Consider the following 10,238-nt stretch of genomic DNA (forward strand, 5'->3'; position numbering starts at 1 on the left):
AGTCCTGAAGCAGCTGGAGGTGCTCAAAGAAGAAGAGAAGGAGTTTCAGAACCTGAAGGTAAGAAGAGCCCCGAGCTATGACAAGGCCTGAAATCTGGTCTTCAGCTCTGATGACCCAGGACCCAGATCCAGGCACAAACAGGAGAGACAGTCCCCCACAGAGGCACCTGCTCTTTCACCCCAACACCAAGGAGGAGAGAGTTAAGGCTGAGGTCCCACAGTTCTCCCCTCCCACGACTTCCTCACCAATAACATTTTTAATGGCATTTCCCTGTTCTGGACTAAAACAAAAAACAATGAAAGTTTGGTTCGCACATGGCCTTGAACTGCCCTGAGATAACAAAATACATCCCTCAAGACTCCGCCTGAATACCTTCCAGCATGCCACGCAGGCTAATCCTCCCGAGGGGCCCCCACCTTCCCCCCACCCCTTCCCCTTCCTCCTGTTTGTCCCTGGCCCTCCCTGTGTAGGGTGGGACTGGCTCTCAGCCAGTGATGTGATGTCGCTCTCCCTCCGCGCCCCCCCCCCCCCAGGACCCCACCAATGGCTACTACAGCGTCAACACCTTCAAGGAGCACCACTCGACCCCCACCATCTCGCTGTCCAGCTGCCAGCCGGACCTGCGCCCGGCGGGCAAGCAGCGAGTGCCCACGGGCATGTCCTTCACCAACATCTACAGCACGCTGAGCGGCCAGGGCCGCCTCTACGACTACGGGCAGCGGTTCGTGCTGGGCATGGGGAGCTCGTCCATCGAGCTCTGCGAGCGGGAGTTCCAGCGGGGCTCGCTCAGCGACAGCAGCTCCTTCCTGGACACGCAGTGTGACAGCAGCGTGAGCAGCAGCGGCAAGCAGGACGGCTACGTGCAGTTCGACAAGGCGAGCAAGGCGTCGGCCTCCTCCTCCCACCACTCCCAGTCCTCTTCCCAGAACTCCGACCCCAGCCGGCCCCTGCAGCGGCGGATGCAGACTCACGTCTGAGGAGCCGGACCTAGGGCGGGAGGGCCGGGGAGGGGCCGGGGCTCGGTCTGGCTCTGCGGAGACTCTGCAGAGGACCCCAGAAACAGCCACCTCCAGGACAGCCCCGGGGGCCTGCGCCACCACCCTCCTCGCAGCCCGGATCCAGCACAAACGTGGGGCCAGCTGCAGTGCGTCGGGGCCTGGGGGCGGGGACGTGGTCGGAGGAGGCCGCCGGTCCAGCGAGCCAGCGGAGCGTGCTCCGTGCTCGCCGCCCCGGCCCTTTCCTGGAGGCCCCTCCTCGACCTGCTCCTCCCACGGGCTCCGGAGGCAGCTACAACTCTACTTTCAGGAGACTGCTGTCCATGCTCCGGGCCCCGGAGGAGCGCTACCCCTTACTGCCCGCAAGCCCTCCCCTCCCCGTGCCTGTGCTCCTGTACAGCCCTGGAGCAGGGGGTCAAGTGCTTCCCGGCACTGAGCTGCCCCAGAGACCCCAGAGCCCCCTGCCGCTCCTAGCCCAGGCCCCGGAGGCTGAGAAGCCAGGACCGGCCGTGGCCACCACACTGGCTGGGAGCCCACCCCCAATTTGTTTGGTGTTTTGTGTCCATACTCTTGCAGTTCTGTCCTTGGACTGGATGCCTCTCAACTCTGAGGTGGGACTGGCCTGATCAGAGACTGATGTCTGGGAGGGAGAGGGAGGGAAGGAGGGGGAGTGTGACACTTGGGGACCCCTCGACAGGCTGTGTGACTCAGAGCCTCCCCACCCACCCCTGCTTCATGTCCTCCCCTCCTCCCCTCTGCACATTCAGAGTCAATATAAGGAGTGTGAGAGAGACTGCGTCCCAGGATTTATGGGGTTTGAGGGGACTAGAGGGCAGGCCTTTAAAGTGATGAGATTCGCCTCCTCAGCTAAGCCTAGATTCACACAAGGAACCATGGTCCTGTCCTCAATAAGACTCCAAGGGGAGAGAGAGAAAGTGTGTCTGCACCTCACTCCCACCTGCTACCTGAGAATAAATGTTAGGGGCTCTTCCTCCAACAGATCTGTTCTATTCTTTTTGTTCCTGAAGTCATGGGGAATCCCCAAGAGCTCAGAGGATGCTTTGGGAACGCAGGGTTCCTTGCCCTGCTTTGATCTGGTTTTCCCAGGCAGTGGAGAGCTCCGGTTGTGGTGGCAACTGGATCTACCGGCAGCCTCCTCTCCTTGTGGGTGCCCACCCCAGAGGGCACATGAAAGCCCGCCTCAGCAACCAACTGACTCATGCCAAACATAGCTCAGGGGCAAAGGGGCAGACTGCACATTGGAGGGGTCCTTCTAGGCCTTTCTCTCAGCAATATTCTATACGGGCAGCTCCCTCTGTTCGGGGTTCAGGGGAGGAGGCCCCCTTCAAAGAGCCTGTGCCACCAAGCACCCCAACACTCTGAGACTCAAATAACGTGCTAAGAATGGCCTTGTTTGGATGGAAAGCTTGACATGGTGATGGCAGACAGGCTGGGGTGGATAAACAGGGCCAAGTTAGAATGCTAACTCCGTGAGCAGGATTCAAATGGAACTCTGGAGAACCCACGCTGTCCTGAAGGTTGGAGGTTCCTCCTAGGTTTTAGCCCCTTCTCCTGCAACCTTCCCTGGCAGTCCTTACCCACCGTGGGAACCTTCATCACAGAAGTCTGTGCTGCTTTCCATACACGGATTCCTTGGATGGCCCCAACCCACAGATGGTATACACAGGCCTTCTAGAGCCTCCACCCAGAGGATTTTTCTGCTTCCACCATACTTCCGATTGCTTCAAACTACCCCCATTTCCTTAGCTATCTTCCTTTGCAGCCCCCAAGCCCGAGGGAGTAGAAGCTGATAAGAAATATAAGTGTACATCCCAGCCACACATCCTGCTCCTGGTAGCATATCTGGCTCAGCATAGATGCCGCGGGCTCTAGGTTAATCTCGACAAGACTTCCTCCTTCCCATACAGGTTTTGCCTCTGCCAACAAGGAATAAGGATCTAAGATCAGGTGCAAAATGCCGTGCTGTGTTAGAGTAAGGAAGAGGATGACCTAAGAGGATCTGTCCATTCATTTCTCCTCGTCTTCCCCACCTTGGAGGTGGGCAGGATATCTACTTCCTAATCCTCACCACAGCCTACCTTGCCTCTTACCCCCTGTCCCCCGCCCACAGCTCTTATAGTAGGATGCAGGTACCCATTCTTTCTTGGAACCCAAGGTTATGGCACAGAATAACCTGGAGAACAGGGAAGAAATCTGATTTCCTGGAGAACGGAACCCTCTTCTCCCTCGGGAGCCTCAGACACTCCCAGAGTGGGAATGTGGACATCACAGAAGATGGGGCTACACAGTCAAGACTCGGCTACACGGGGTCCACCCTCTGAGCTCTCTCCACAGCACAAACACAGCAACGAGTTTCTGAAAGGGTAGGAGATCACAAGTAAGGCCCCGCTGATAGAACGCAGACAGGGAAATCAGCAGGTTCCGGGGGCTTCTGGACTGTCAAGGCGCTAAGAACGATGCTAGACTGAGTGGTGTGCATCGCCCAACCTCTGGGACCCCACTTACTTCTCATGTAGGAGTGAGGAGGCAAAAAAGCTGGTAAAGGGAAGTGTTAAAAAAAAATTAAGGCAGTGGGAACCCCTAAATTTCCCTGTAGGTGATTTCAAATTAACTAAAACGAGTGCCTCACATTTGTAATCTTATTTAATTCTCACAATTCTACCAAGTATCACACTTTACAGACGAGGGAGTGAGGCTTAAAGAAGCCAGAAGACCAGCCCAAGGTCACAGAGCTAACGAGTCACAGCATGAGATGTAAACACATGATCTCCTCTGTGAAATGTTTCCATCCTACAATGCAAACCCAAGGCCACTTTCATCCTAGAACAGGATGCAAACGGCTAACGCTTAAGGCCATGAGCTAGGACCCACTCAGGGGCGGGCTGAGCAAGGACAGGCTGCAGCTCCTGTAGGAAAGCAGGACTAGCATCCTCCACTGTCAGTCCCCAAATCACCTGGAAAGACCACAACTCCCTGGGAAAGCTCGTCTGTGTATCAAATCACCCCCAACCCTCCCAAGGCCAGGATCCAGTTTTCTGATAGCTTTACAATTCATTATTGGCTCCGAGTCACTGCGTGGGGGCCCAATTTCTGACTCTCAGGCTCACTATCAGTCTGGAAAGGCCAGGGTTATTTCCACATCTCCAGCATCCATGGAATAGGAAATGGTCTCACACAAAGCACTAAGCACCACAGCAAATCCGTCCCTGATGGAGACTATTGAAACAAGTGCTCTAAAGGAATAGGCCTTGAAGGACTTCTCTGGTGGCGCAGTGGTTAAGAAGCCGCCTGCCAACGCAGGGGACGTGGGTTTAATCCCTGGTCCAGGAAGATCCCACATGCCACAGGACAAGCCCGTGCACCACAACTACTGAGCCCGCGTGCTGCAACTACTAAAGCCCACGCACCTAGAGCCTGTGCTCCGCAACAGGAGAAGCCCGCGCACCACAATGAAAAGTAGCCTCCCGCTTGCCACAACTAGAGAAAGCCTGCGAACAGCAATGAAGACCCAGAGCAACCAAAAATAAAAATAAATTTAAAATTTTTTAAAAATAAGGAATAAGCCTTGAAGCTGCCTTTGAGCTTTCAGAGTGGAAAAGAACAGGGGAAATAGGAGCAAATGTGATGCAGCCCTTGGGAAATTTCTCAAAACAGGAGAAAAGGAGCCAACAGAAATCCCATTTCTCACTTCCTATATGGGGGGCATACACGTGGCACACAGCCTTCACCATCACAGGATCGGAAATGAAAACTCCACGTACACGCTCCAGGAGTCCCATCAGCCCTTCCCAGGTTTATGACGGTGCCAGGAAGAGAAATGACGAGGGGGAAGCCTGTGATTAGTTTCTTCTCTAGGAAGTTTCCCTATAAAATCAACTCTTTATTAAAATAAAAGTATAAATATTTAAATAAAAACTATCCTAATTTGCATATAGATTTTTATTTAAAATACCACTTGGGGTGCCTGTTTAAAGAAACATGAGTGTTTAGACATACACTGATGACACCTCAACTAAATCTTGACATTTACTTCCCCTTTAAAAAGGCTTTTTAGAAGCCTCTTATGGAAGCTGTTTTTAGGCACTGTAAACCACAGGCCAGCCATTTGCAGCTTCAACATCAAAACTACATGCGATCTCTGAGAGTCACTGATAAAACACTCCCTCTCTCTCACAGTTACTTCTTATGCCCAGTAAGGCTCTAATCACCTTTTCCCCAACCCCCTACGTTTCCATCTTCGTGACTAGCTCATAAACTGGGAAAAATGAGAAAATCCCAAGGTGCCCTTCTTTCTAAAAATAAGGATTTGTTTTGCTGGATGAATACACTTGTGTGGTAGGGAGGAGACCACCCACTCTCTCCCTCTCCGCCGTTCTTTCTGGATCTGTCTCCTCCTCCTCTCTATCAGCGACATCTTGGACATACGTTGAAAGCTTTTGGACCGCAAGCCCTGTGGTTTCACACCTACCACAGCCCTCATCTTTAAGAGGCCTTTTGTGAACACACTCCATTCACCAGATCCATTGTTGAGTTCTGGCCTACGTCCCCGGTGCCCGTGTCTGTCTGCCATTCCGTGTTCCCAGAGCTCCTCTCTGGGCCAGCTCCCTCCGCCCACCCGCAGGGCGGGACAGACTCAACCCCTGGGCCAAAAGCCTCCCTTGAGCTCACTCATTACGGAGCCACGGTCCCGCAAAGGAATCTCCTCTGACTGCTCCTCACCCAACCCATGACCCTTGGAAATACGCTGGAATGCTATGAGAACATTCATTCCTTCATAGCTGTGTTCTCTGTGGTGAGGCTAAAGTATTTATGTTCAAAGACAAAGTATATGAAGTCTCAGGAAACAGGTCTTCTTAGGGAGAACTGGGGTCTTATTAAATAGACCTTCTCTGAAATCTACTCCCCATTATGCAAGAGGAAAAGTGCTACTCAGGATAAGAGCTGAATATAGGGATTCATCCCCCCTGAAGGTCACCCTCAACTAGGCAAAGAAAAGCTCAAGGGCACTAAGCTCAAGATACCACCTTCACCACCTTTGTAAAGGAATTAAAGGGCCAGGGCCTTGCTGCCCAAGGACTAGAAAACAAATTCTTGACTCTAATGGGAGAAATACAGAATGAAGAAGGCATTAGAGATAAAGTGATACAGAGAAGGATTCAGGACTTCTACAGCAGAATTTTCAGATGAGAACTTCCTGAGTTTTATAGAAAAGTTTCTCTAGTTCTCTTGCCACGCAGGGCTACAAGTGGAACAGAAATCTACGGAGAAAAAGAACAGAACTGGAGAGAATCTCCCTACCAGACTGTAACTTATCCTCTTGTGATATTTTTCCTCAGGAGAGAAACACATTTTTAAACAAGTGAAGACACTCCTTAAGCGGTAAAGTTGGTGATGTACATAAATAGTGTTTTAGGAAACCTCAGAATAATAGACGGTTCTGGAAGAGCTTAGTTCAGTAATTCCAACTTCGATTCCCCTGGGGTGATTTCTCTTATTTCCTCCGCCAACTCCACCCTCTCCGTCTTGCAAGATTCTTGAGAGCAAACAGCGCCTCTGTTCACGGGTGCAGTACTTTAAATTGGTCTTTCCTGCGAACCTGAAATCTGGCTCCTAAAGTTCAGTTCTCCCTAAAAATTTTTGTCAAATCCTCTGTGCTGACCCTCCACGACAGGACTGTGGTCTCCCCAACCTGCTCCCAGCTCCCTGCAATCCCTTTACTTGAGGAGGTGGAGCCCTCCAACACACTTGGCCTCCCCCCAAATCTGACATCTAATGAGACCCGAGGTTCACCTCCACACTTCATTTCTTGGGGGCAGGATCCCCACAAGCTCTAACAAGAGAGGGAAAGTCACTGAGAAAGAACTGGACAGGAAAACAGGCTATCACTACACACACACACACACACACACACACACACACACACAGATCCCTCCTTAAATTTTTAACTTGGCAAGATTTCCTGGAACCACATCTGGTTACAAAGCCATGGAAATGCTCAAAACTAACAAACAGTTTTCTGAAGCTATAATTAAGACATCAAAACGGTGAGATGGGTTTAGGGGAGAGCTTACCAGCTCTGAAGATGTACTTCTCAACCTGAGCTTAGGAACCTACCCTAGTATGCTGCACGCCATGGAAAGGGAGAAAGCCACCCAAGAAACCCCTTTCTCCAAAATCCCCTAAGAGCATCTGACTTCAACTTGAAAACCACTGCCAGAGAGCAGTTTGAACTCACAGTTCTTTGCTGGATTCTGCAAAGCCTGCAGTTGAGTCCCCTCACCAACGTCTTACCTTCCTCTGCTTAGCCTGTGGGTGACTTGACGACAGAAACTTTTCTGTAACCAGCCGTACCTGGGCATATGTTTGGCCCTCCAGATGTACCTCACTTGTGTCCTGTGTTTTCCGGTATTTTCCGTTATGCAAGGTAGCTTTCCAAATTAATATTTATATCATACTTTACGGTCTACCCAATGTTTTTCCAGACCTATTCCCACTAGATCCTTAAAACCACACTGTGAGACAGGCATGCGTGATCACTGTTCCACAGAGCACGGGACACAGCACGCTGTGTACGCGCTTACACCTGGCCCAAAGACAGAACTGCTTCCCAGATCAAACTTTTCGCAGGCTGGCCGGTCTCTGGGGGCAGGCAATTGGATGTATTCATGTCCTCGGAACGCGTAAATAAAAACCCGCAGTGTTCAAAGTTAGGCACACCAGTCGATGTGAATACAGAATATCATTTCAGTGTGTTCCTGGGCTAGAGAAGGGGCTAAACGCTGTCGTGCCCCCCCACCCCCCCCCCGGAGGTCGGGCCTCTGTGGAGCAGAGATGGACCTCCCAGGCTACGCTGCACGGAGCACCTGCACCCGCTCCCAGTCCTGGTTCGTCTCACCCCCGCCCCTGCGGTGACGTCAACGTGGGTCACGTGAACGAGGCCCAGCGGGAGCGCAGACGAGCCCAGGAGACACTCGCTGAGAAGACCGCGGGCCGGCTGCAAACCGGGCGGGCCGGCGGGCGAGGGCTCGGCGGCCGCTGCCGGGCCCGGAGCCGGTTGCCAGGGAGGCGCGGGCCTCTCAGCGCCGCGAGAGGCCCCCGAGCTCGCTGCGGGGGCTGCCGAGCTGCGTGGACGGCGCATGCGCGTCCCGGCCTTCGCCCCCGCCCGCGGGAGAAAACCGCGCGTGCGCCTAATTAACGCGCCTGCAGGGCGCCGAGGATTAGCCTGGGCCGTGCAAGCAGACGGTTGCGTTGGAGGAGGCCCGTGAGATCATCCTGTAGTCTAGACGACTGGAGCAGTGGTTGCGGGTGCTTGTTAGAATTCCAGATTCCCGGGCCCCATCCCCAGCGGCCGGGGTAAGACCCAAGACTCTCCATTCTTAAATCACGGCCAGATAATTCCAGCATAGGTGGTCCTCATTGGCTGGACCCTCCCTCTTGTTTCAAGGAATGGAGGAGTTGGAGCAGAGGCGTGGAGAAGTGATCAGCCCAAGATCGTCCAGAATTAAGTGGCAGAGCCCGGTGCTCTGCTGTGCCCTGCTTCCCCTCCTGACTCCTTTTCGGGGCACGGTTTAATCAGGACCAGACAGGCTGGCTGGCAGGCGGTTCATTCACATCGGTCAGGCTAACTGAAGAATGAAAATCCCTTTCTCAGAACGCCAAAGAACCCCATCCAGCAACTCCACAACAAAGCTCCACTGCCTGCTTGACGCCCTTGGCGGGGCTGCCTCCATCCGCCTAGGATTGGGGCACCCTGGAGAACGCTGAGCCTACCCCCCGGAGAACAATGGCCAGTTTGAAGGGGAAAACACCCCCTCCGCATACACACTCCTTTGTGGATGTGATCGTGAAGGACTGTCTGCGTGTTGCATCACAGGCTTCACGCAAGAATGTAAAACGCTCCCGTGTCTACGTGTGTGTGGAGTTTGGGGGGGGGGGGGCGAGGAGCGGGTTTTAGTTTGGATTCTGGCTTGAGTTTAGGCACATTCAGTAACAGGCAGTGGCCCCAGTCCAGGACAGCTGGATCATATGTGCTGACAGCCTCTTTCAATGGCCGGGATGGGGAATTGGACACTCCCTTGCACACCCTCACGAGCAGCAGCTGGAGATGCACCAGGAGTCAGCAGAGCTGGGATCCCCGCACACGCTCACACCCGTCGCAGTCAGCAAGGCCCCCAGGACAAAGCCTGGGAGACGAAGCTGGCCCGTGTGGAAGACAGGGGAGGGGGCTTGGGGTTACAACCCTATTTCCTTTCAGAATCCCCCTCTCCCCTGGGGGGAGAGCAGCTAGCAAAGTGATTCTGCCAGGCTTCCAAGAGAGCAGGCCAGTCCATCCCCTGTGATGGTCCTCTGTTCCTCCCAAATCTGTGCCCCTCCTCATCTGTCCTGTCCCAGCCTCGCTGTCTCAAAACCTCAAGGCTGCAACTCTTTCCGAGAAAGCCAGAACACAGCTGTAAGTCCCTTCCCTCTGGGGGAGGTCCAGCTCCCCCTCCTGGCTCCAGATGTAAAGGAACAGCTGTGAGAGTGGCAGGAAGCCCACTTGGCAGCTAAGCAGGGCCTGGGAAGATGGGGAACAAAGCGGGGTAGAGACCGGCAAACAGCAGGGCTATCACCGTGCTAGAGACCTAGAGGGGCAAAAGCAATTCATCCCCTGGCCCAGCGACTGGCTGACAGGCCTTGCCAAGCCCTCAGACGCTGCCCATGCTCTGCCCATCCCAATTCTGGCTGCCTGGGCCACTGGCAGGACTTTCTGTAAACTCCATTTTATGATTCCCACTTAATCTAAGAAGGGAAACTTGGCTTTCTTTGTCTGTCTCCACCCCTGTCCTCAAACACACACCTCCCAGCCTGAGATTTTGGAAACAAGGCTGGTGAGGGAGAGGAAGAGAGGTGGAAGAGGATGCTGCCACTCCACCCTGCCATCCTACTGCCCCTTCCTACCTCTGGAAAGTAAACTGGGATGCAGATGCCACGCTAGGTGTCCAGCAGACAGGGCCACCCTGGGCACCACTTGCTTGCCTGCTACCCCAGCTAACAGTGCATGATTTGGCAGCAACCAAGCACTATACTCAGTAAATAATTATTTCCTGCGTGATCCTGGCCCGCTCCGGGTCCCAGTGGGTCTTGAACAAGCCTGTCCACTGCCGGGAGAGGGGCCCACTGCTGTGGCCCACGACCCATCCGTGTCTTCTTCAACCTGAAAGGACACAGGGTATCACAGCTGC

Source organism: Hippopotamus amphibius, chromosome 9, assembly GCF_030028045.1.
Source record: "Hippopotamus amphibius kiboko isolate mHipAmp2 chromosome 9, mHipAmp2.hap2, whole genome shotgun sequence".
NCBI lineage: Eukaryota > Metazoa > Chordata > Mammalia > Artiodactyla > Hippopotamidae > Hippopotamus > Hippopotamus amphibius.